Raw genomic sequence first — 9,925 nt, 5'->3', positions numbered from 1 at the left:
GTACAAATGGAGACGTCAACTTCATTGCCACGTCACTCACCGCGTGTTTCACGAAATGGCTTTAAACGCGGTTTGCACATTCATGCACGGCTCATGAGTATAGACATTCATCCCCTCCGTGGTGATCTAGTGGCTAAGGTACTCGGCTGTTGACCCGCAGGTCGCGGGATCGAATCCCGGCTGCGGCAGCTGAATTTTCGATGGAGGCGAGTATGTTGTGGGCCCGTGTGCTCAGATTCGGGTGCACGTTAAAGAACCCCAGGTGGTCGAAATTTCCGGAGCCCTCCACTACAGCGTCTCTCATAATCATATGGTGGTTTTGCGACGTTAAACCCTACATATCAATCTACTATTGATATTGTTACGCACAAGGAGGACCAGGACGTATACGGCTGAAGGGAGCCGTTTATTTTGGTCGCGAAGAGAAGCGCCGGAGAGGCCAACCGGTTGACGATTGCACTCTCGTCGTCGTCCTTCTTTCTCCAGCTTCGAGCAGCCAGCCTGATCACCCATCTTCGTTTTCTTTCCAGGCATGCGTAACAATATCAATCCTGAGTGGACAGCTGGCGATTACTTAACTTCATTATGCTGCGTATTGCTGCAGAGGATCACTTTGCTGAATGCAATACCATGTTCAACGAGTGTTCGACGGGACGCATTCCAAGACCAACGTGAAAAACATTTTTTTTCAGGTCGCAGGTTCTGATCCTGTCCACGGCAAGTTATCTTTTCACCAACTTTTCTTCATATTTACATTATAATTTGGTCTAATATCTTCCCCTATACTTTTCTTGGCAATATTGTCCGTTAGATGTTAGATCTCATTATTATTGTGTAAAAACACGGAAAAACGAGCCCTTAGGTATACACTTCTTTTCTTTATATATATATATATATATATATATATATATATATATATATATATATATATATATATATATATATATATATATATATACGAGACTGTTGTGTGTGCCGCGCATTTCCCTGTCGTCTGCTTGGTAGTACCACTATGTTTTATGGCTGGAAGAGGAAGTTTTTAAGGTCTTAGATTAGAAAGATTTAAGGGTACGAGCTAATAGACAGTGTCCAAGCAACTGCCACTTGCTAATGATGTTGATGACTACCTCAGGTCATGAACTGGAGCTGATAGTTACTGATTTGGACAAGCAGAGCAAAGGAGAATATCCAAAAATTAGTGTGCAATAAACTTATGTACAACAGTCTCACTGGATAGAACCACACTTTGTGATACGTCGTGAGACACAGGAAAGTGTAAGTTAATGCGTTTACTTACGATAAATAGTAACCACGCAGCCAAAAATGAGGGTGAAATAACTAAATTAAGAATGGGGTGGAAGATCGTGTGACTCATAGTGCAATCGCACGCTTCTTTCAAGCGATATTTAATAACTGGACTCATATCACGACATGACGACAGAATAGGGTTGCTTTACAGAGCACTTCCAACCGAGGCGTGCTCCTGTGGTAGCACACTTGTCTACCACGATGAATGCCTGGGTTTGTATCTGGCTCAAAATTGCTTCTCGAAGTCACTATTGAGAGATTACTTGAGTCACTGTACAACACACCGCGTTCTTCAAGGCTACCACACGGCTAAGGCTCCGCAACATGCCCCCAAAACATTTAAGCATAGTTAAGCATGGAATCACATTCAAAATGAATCGCCACTGGTAGAGCCAGCTGTTACCGAGGATAACAATGTACGTAGAAAAGCCACGAAAGTAAACGACGCACGTGATCTCAGTCTGGCGGAAACTGGCGGGACCTTGTTTGACGTCAGCTTTAAGATTTGCTTTTTAAAGAATACCTCTGACACTGCAGTAAAGCATTTGACTGAAAACAGATAAGCTTCATGGCGGAATGCTCAGGATCAAGTTGCCTTGATTGATTTAAATGTGGGGTTTAACGTCCCGAAACCACCATATGATTATGAGAGACGCCGTAGTGAAGGGCTCCGGAAATTTTTACCACTTGAGGTTTTTAACGAGCACCCAGATCTAAGCACACGGCACTGCAGCATTTTCGCCTCCATAAATAAATGAAGCCGCCGAAGCCGGGATTTTATTCCCCGACCTGCGGGTCAGCAGCCGAGTGCGTTAGCCACTAGACCACCGCGGTTGGGCAAGTTGTATAGTCTTGCGACTATTAGGCTTCAGGAATTTCTACATTATGCGAATATTTTTTTATTATTCAAACCAAATACATAGATATTGGCTCCGGCACCCGATGAATGATTAGTGGGCACTATATTCTATATCGAAAACGTATGACATACAAATGCAGATATAATTTTGATATATGATTTCTACATTGTATGGTATTGCGTAAGCATAATGTGTCACAGAAGGCAATGCTACGTTTGCTTTGAGAAGTGCAGAGTATGAGAAAAACCCGCCAGTGGCTTTCCATCCCATTTATATACCCTTCTATCTAAAGATTGCTGCCACTTATCAGCCAATTTATCACGAAGGCTTTTGTCGTTTCTCAAAAAAATTTCTATTCTTTTTGTTCTCATACTTAACGGACTCTGCTTCACCCAAGGAAGTAAAAAAAAATGCTGGAACGCAACTTATTAAAACCGCCACCATCGTAACATGACGGCTGCGGCTGCTATCTTATTGGGGCATGACGAGCTGTTGGCGCTTGGCAATAGAGACAGCGAAGTTGGTTGCATACTAGTAACAGCAGTTCAGGTCAGTACAACTGTCTGGTGAAACAAAATCAATTCAGTGGCACGTTAAACATGAAAATACAGACACGATGCAACTTGGAGCACTGCAATACTCTCGCACATCACGAATCACCGAAGGAAGAAAAAAGAGAAGAGAAAATACAAAAAGCACTAAGTTTGAAAAGAATCACATGAACGTGCGGCAAAAAGCAGATGTGTTTAAAAAAAGTGGTTAACGATTTAGAGTAGATTACAAGAGCGTTTTCTTCGCACTCCCCACGAAATCAACGTTGCAAAACTTTTGGGTCAGATAACGCTCAAAGTGCGTCTGAGTGTGACTAGTTTTCTTTCGTAGGCCTTGAACTCAAGGCAATATTTAATGCAGATTTAGTCATTGAACACGTTTCTCTGTGTTAATTCAACGGGAACAATGAACTTTTAGATTTTAATTATTGTAGGCGTTAGAATATTAGGTAAAAGCCACTTATCTCTAAGTTGACACCCCCAAAAAGAATATGCTTCCGATATCTTTGATGTGCAAAAGCTGGCTTCACTATTGCTTGCAAGGCATTGCGATAGAAATACTGTCATCAAAATCCGCATCTTACCGGAGAACAGGCGCGAGATTGGCGTCTGCACAGACCAACACGTACCCTCACTTACAAAGAAACCACCACATAAATCCCACAAAATACGCACGCAGCTGTGCGTGGTGTTGCAAACGGCCAACTCTCGCCCATATTACTTGCGAAGGCGAACCACGGCCCCAAAATGTGTATTCTACCCTTTTGGGAACAACATATGTACTGGGACTGTGGGAGACCTGGCTTGCTAACAAGGACCGGGAAAGCCAGCTGGCTCTGCTGGACCAAGCCTAGCGGGCCCCTAAGTCCAGTGGAGCCCTAGACTGAGGACCACACCAACTTGCCTAGAAATGTTTAAGTAACGAAAAGAAAGTTTTGTCTCTCTCTGTCCACTTCAGCATTTTTTAATACGCGGAGCATCTCTTGGTCGGGCCTGAGGCTCCGTACTCAAAAACCAGCCTCATCCTTACCTGGGGTTTTCTTCATCGGTTTTAAACCTTTATTGCGCATGACCAACAAATTGGGTCAGTATTAATGAATCTGTCCTGGCCTGATCTTTCACCCTGTTATCAATTGTGTGCCTTTATAACGCATGTACAGAGTACGAGAATTTGAGAAAAACGTAAGTTAAGGCCAACGTTGGTTTGTGAATACAGGCCTAATTCCCGTGGCGTTGGCATCCGCGCTCACAGTATGCGGAACTCTCCTCCTTCCCTCTCTCCAACAGCTGCGCGTTACATTCTCCACTTCTCCCCTACCACCTGCTAGCGCTTCTTCTACGTTTTCACTTCTGCTCTCACGGCTATGCGCAGCTCTTCTATACTCCTATCCAAACCGAATATGAAGCGGGTGCGCATGCGTGCCCCCTCCTCTTCCTCCTCAAACGCTTCGCCCCTGTCTCGCATCGAGACGCTGACACAGACAGCATCTGCTACTCTACGCTTGCTCTCCTCCACGGTGCTCCTCCACCTCTTCTCTAGGCATCCTTCCCCGCGGCGCTTACATTCCGATTACGCATGCGCCCCTCTCCCCCTCCTATCCCACGCTCCCCCTAACTCTCTCGTCACAATGTCTAAGCAGGCAGCGTCTGCTGACGAGTTTATTGATTAAAAAATTCACAGCATACCCGGAGTGAATGATGATGAGTGGGGCGAAGCGTCTTTCCGTTCGTGTGTCCATCCGTTTGTGCGTTCATTCGTCTGTGCATCCGGATAGACGGACAAAGGCGTGGACGCATGGACGGACGGACTCACGGACGGACAGAGGGATGGAAGCATGGACGCGCGGACGGACGGAAGCATGGGCGGAAGCGTGAATGGACAGAAGCATGGACAGACGGACTGATGGACGGACAGAAGCCAGGATAGATGAATGGAAGCACAGACGGATGGAATGACACACGCACGGACGTTTTACCCCACTCATCATCATTCACTCTGTAGATATGCCATGAAAACCACTAACGCAACGTAGTTGTATTATTCTCAAGTATATATACACACGACACCATCTATAAAGCAACTAAAAAACTAGAGGTGGCTACACTACTACTACTACATCTACTACTACTACTACTACTACTACTACTACTACTACTACTACTACTACTACTACTACTACTAGAGAGGAGGGAACGACCCATGGTCTCAAGAGCTTCGCCCCTAAAAAATCACAGCATATATTCATGGAGTGAATGATGAGTGAGTGAAGTTCCGGAGGCACATCAGTAAATCGTGAATCCCACTCGCAGCCGGTCCAGAGTTTCCAAAAGCCATTTTCAAGGAGCTACCCTCAATACTCGGAGTGCTCACTAAATGACCCTGCGGCGCTCGCTCTGATCACCAGCTCGTTCACGCGGGAGCAACTTGAGAGCGGCGTGCGCGAGTTCAGCAACGAAGTGCTCAACCGTGACCTGACCTTCATGCGAGGCGTACCCAACACGGTGAAATACTGGCAAAAACGCCGCAAAACATTTTTCGCCATGATTCGCGAGCTGGGCAAACCACACGCGTTTCTCATGCTTTCTCCCGAGGAGGTGCGTTGGGACTGCCCTGCCGCGGTGGCCTAGGGGCTAAGGTACTCGGCTGCTGACCCGCAGGTCGTCGGATCGAATAGTGGCGGCGGCGGCAGCATTTTGAATGTTGGCGACAATGCTGCAGGCCCATGGGCTCATATTTGTGTGCACGTTAAATAACCCCAGATGGTCGAAGTCTCTATACCCCTACGCTACGGCGTCTCTTATATTCCTATGGTGGTTTTGGCACGTTAAACCCCACGTATTAATCGAATCATATTGGGACTAGTTACTAAATACTATGAAACTGCTGCGAGTGGGATCTACGGTTTGTCGTTGTACCTCCAGAGCTTCACTCACTCATCATCATTCACTCTGAGGAGAAGCTGCGATGCAAATCCCGCTGGCCAGACCTAAGGTTTTGATTGGATGTTCACTCGAATGAAATTCGTTTTCATTACTTCAAGAAATATGGTGCGATCGCGAACTTTATATACGTCTTAACTTATAAAACTGTCATTCAGCAAAGGTTTCTTTTGTTGAGCTTCTCGATCACACATGGGTTGATTTCGCAACTGGTTCCGGTGCTTGTGTAGCCATCACGCTATAAAGACTCCCCGCATTTGGATCTCCGCCCGCCTTGAAGCACTAAACATCACTTATAATGATCATTGTTCTATCTCCACCCGAGAACCATAATTGCTTGACAATAAGTCACGTGCTGGTGTGCGGTATTAAAAACAAACAAAAAAACATTGTGCTCTGTTGCGGTTGAGCCTGCGAAGGCGGGTCCACGCACATCTTCTCTTTGTATAAGTACCTGGAAGTAGGTGCACAAAAGAAATTTCACACCTTTTTCCACGCTGTTGTTGTTTTTTTCTACATCCTACAGCCTGAACATTACCTCACTTTACTCTTTCTTCGGCGCCGTTGTTTTTCTGAAAGATGTTGCGTCCTGTCTAACAAAAGCGGAGTCAGATATGCAATCTGTGCTAGTTTTCGCTGTTTCATGGTAGAGGGTACTGGGCTATTGAACATCAGACTAGGCTCATCAACACGGTACGGTGCTGCTTAGGCAATTCATATTTCACACGAGGGCGTTGAACACCTTGTTTCGCAGAAAACGGCATTGGTGCTCTTTTTCATGTCAGTGTCGGCATAGGCGTTGTGGGTTGTGAGCGAAAAATTGTCACCATGAGCGTAACCGAAAACTACAGAAACACGCAAATAAAATTATTATTGTAAAATTCACAACCTACACACAGAATACATGATGATGAGTTGGGCGAAGCGTCCGTCTGTACGTCCATCCAACTATGCGGCCGGCCATCTGTCCGTCCGTCAACTATACGAAATCGTCAACTATACAAAATCCTCTAATGCCATCTAGTGATATTAATTTCTAAGGACATATACACACAACACCATCTAGAGATCAGTCCATCAACCTATCCGGTCATCCATCTGTCCGTCTGTTACTTCTAAGAAATTGTCAACTATACGAAAACCATTAACGCAATCTAGTGATATTATTTCCAAGGACATACACACAGCAGCATCTAGAGAGTAGTTCTTAAAGCTAACTAGAACAAGCTAGTACTGCAACATACTACTACGAAGGGCACGACCCACACTCAAAGGAGCTTCGCCCCTAAAATTCTGAGTCCGCATGAATTCATGCAGCAAGCAGGTGTGCTACCACTCACCACGCATCTATTTAAAAATAGAGATAGAACAACTTCCTCTGCTTTTAATTGCAGTGAAAATTACCTTCATGCTTCATACAAACACGCGTCCTGTATAGAGGCTTCCTAATACAAAATATAATGTCACCGTAACACTGCGAGGTAAAAGCGTGGATTGTCAATGGGCGTCAGAAAATGTCCTTACCAAAGCGTCTTTGTGGCTTGAAGTCGATCATTCATTACAAGAGGCACACTCAATCTTGCACGATTTCCCTTTGCAGCATGTAGTGAAATGCATACCAAACTGGAAAAGATTTCAGACGCAGATTTGCTCAATCTTTAGAGCATGCTACCCATTACAGAGAATGTAGCCATATGCGAAGATTTACTGACGCAAGCCATTTTGAAATTTAACGCCTACAGTGTATTAATCTGTGTTATCTTCTCGAGTAGTACCTTAAAATAAAAAGTATTTACTCAGTGGTTGAAGACAGCAACTCTTAAAAGTGAAGCATAAGCGTTCTTGTGCTTTTTTGGCCGTTAGTGCCTGTTTCTGTAGTGACGAAGTTGGTGTAGCTATCGGTCGCGAGGCTCGCAGCAAGCTCCAAGTGCGTGCTGTCAGAACGAGCGTTCGAAATTCCGCCATTCTGCTGCTTCAGATCCTGCTGGGTGCGGATCGAGGTAAGGCTTGTGCGGTTGTTGGCGGTGAGCGAATTAGACGAACCCTGGCCATAGCTTCAAAATCTCTGTTTGGGTTCGGTTTCTCCGTATCTCCTCCGTGTTTTTTCGACGATTCGCAACGTTCTGCGCGGTTGACTTGATATGTTTTTTTCAGTGTGTTGTAGCTTTTTTGGTTAGGCCTATCCCGCTGTTGTGTCGGCAGGCTTCAGATATATCTTTCGAGGCCAAGTAGTTCCTGCTTTAGTCGACATTTGTGCGTTCTCAGCTATGCTTTATGTCGTTGTAGTTATTCGTGAATGTGGCTACTGCTTGGACTTTCTTCGAGTTTGAGTGTATGTTGCCGTCAGGAGGCGAACCTAGTTCCAACGCACTTAAGTCTAGCCGCCATCTTTGCCTCTGTGTCAACACCGACTTGTATCGCGGCTTTGACAGCGTCTGTTGGTTCTCGTTACAGATCATCCATCATGCAGATTTTTGTGAAGACACTCACAGGAAAAAACTATCACGCTCGAAGTTGAGCCGAGTGACACCATTGAAAATGTCAAGGCGAAAATTCAGGACAAGGAAGGAATTCCCCCTGACCAGCAGCGTCTGATATTTGCCGGCAAGCAGCTTGAGGACGGCCGTACGCTGTCTAATTACAACATTCAGAAAGAGAGTACCCTTCACCTTGTGCTACGGCTTCGTGGAGGCATGCAGATCTTCGTCAAGACTTTGACTGGCAAGACGATCACGCTGGAAGTTGAACCCAGTGACACGATCGAGAACGTAAAAGCAAAGATCCAAGACAAGGAGGGAATTCCACCAGACCAGCAGCGCCTCATCTTTGCTGGCAAACAGCTCGAGGACGGCCGTACACTCTCGGACTACAACATTCAGAAAGAGTCCACTCTTCACCTTGTGCTGCGGCTTCGTGGAGGCATGCAGATCTTCGTCAAGACTTTGACTGGCAAAACGATCACGCTGGAAGTTGAACCCAGTGACACGATCGAGAACGTAAAAGCAAAGATCCAAGACAAGGAGGGAATTCCACCAGACCAGCAGCGCCTCATCTTTGCTGGCAAACAGCTCGAGGACGGCCGCACACTCTCAGACTACAACATTCAGAAAGAGTCCACCCTACACTTGGTGCTGCGACTTCGCGGCGGTATGCAGATTTTTGTCAAGACGCTCACCGGTAAAACCATCACGCTCGAAGTCGAGCCTAGTGACACCATTGAAAATGTCAAGGCAAAGATCCAGGACAAGGAAGGCATTCCTCCGGATCAGCAGCGTCTCATCTTCGCCGGAAAGCAGCTCGAGGACGGCCGCACACTATCTGACTACAACATCCAGAAGGAGTCCACCCTTCACCTCGTCCTTCGACTCCGCGGAGGCATGCAAATTTTCGTGAAGACTCTGACGGGCAAGACGATCACCCTGGAGGTTGAACCGAGTGACACAATTGAGAACGTTAAGGCGAAAATCCAGGACAAGGAAGGGATCCCACCTGATCAGCAGCGTCTTATCTTTGCGGGCAAACAGCTAGAAGACGGCCGCACCCTGTCTGACTACAACATTCAAAAGGAGTCGACTCTTCACCTTGTCCTCCGGCTGCGCGGAGGAATGCAGATCTTCGTGAAGACCCTCACCGGCAAGACCATAACCCTTGAGGTTGAGCCCAGCGACACCATCGAAAATGTGAAGGCTGAAATCCAGGACAAGGAGGGCATTCCACCGGACCAACAGCGTCTCATCTTTGCAGGCAAGCAGTTGGAGGACGGGCGTACTCTCTCCGACTACAATATTTAGAAGGAATCGACCCTCCACCTTGTCCTGCGGCTTCGCGGTGGCCAGTAGAAAAAACGTTTTTTCTTCCTTGCTGCACTGGCCTAGCGACTTCATTTATTGGTTCCGTGTACACGAGCCTTCGGGCTTCCACACACAAAGGGGACGGGATGTCTCAATAAAAATTTTTGCTGGCTAATTCTATTCTTTCGTTACTACTATGTTCGCGAAGCCATGTATAGTGCAGCTTCATATATATTTACTGCCGTGTACAGATGCTTTTAGAATGCAGTGCAGTGCGTCTAGTGAGGGATAGCAAGCCTACACCGACCTGCCCACAGCTGATTACCTGCAGGCTCATAGCCAACCGAACATGAAGCCACCCAGCTAAATGCCTTTGGTCTACAAGGTTTCACTTGTTTCCTACGCCAGGTGAAGGGCCGTAGAAGTTATGCCAGAAGTGTGGTCGGCAATATGTGCGAGTATGCACGTCTGGTCT

At 46.3% G+C, this 9,925-nt stretch overlaps 1 pseudogene; it reads left to right on the top strand.

Moving 5' to 3' along the window:
- Window positions 1-8,123: 8,123 nt before the first annotated feature.
- On the top strand, window positions 8,124-9,625 carry LOC142801352 (polyubiquitin-C-like; annotated as a pseudogene).
- The last annotated feature ends 300 nt before the right edge of the window (window positions 9,626-9,925 follow it).

Source organism: Rhipicephalus microplus, chromosome 1, assembly GCF_043290135.1.
Source record: "Rhipicephalus microplus isolate Deutch F79 chromosome 1, USDA_Rmic, whole genome shotgun sequence".
NCBI lineage: Eukaryota > Metazoa > Arthropoda > Arachnida > Ixodida > Ixodidae > Rhipicephalus > Rhipicephalus microplus.
The sequence above is the reverse complement of the archived record's forward strand: the minus strand, read 5'-3'. Positions and strand labels throughout refer to the sequence as shown.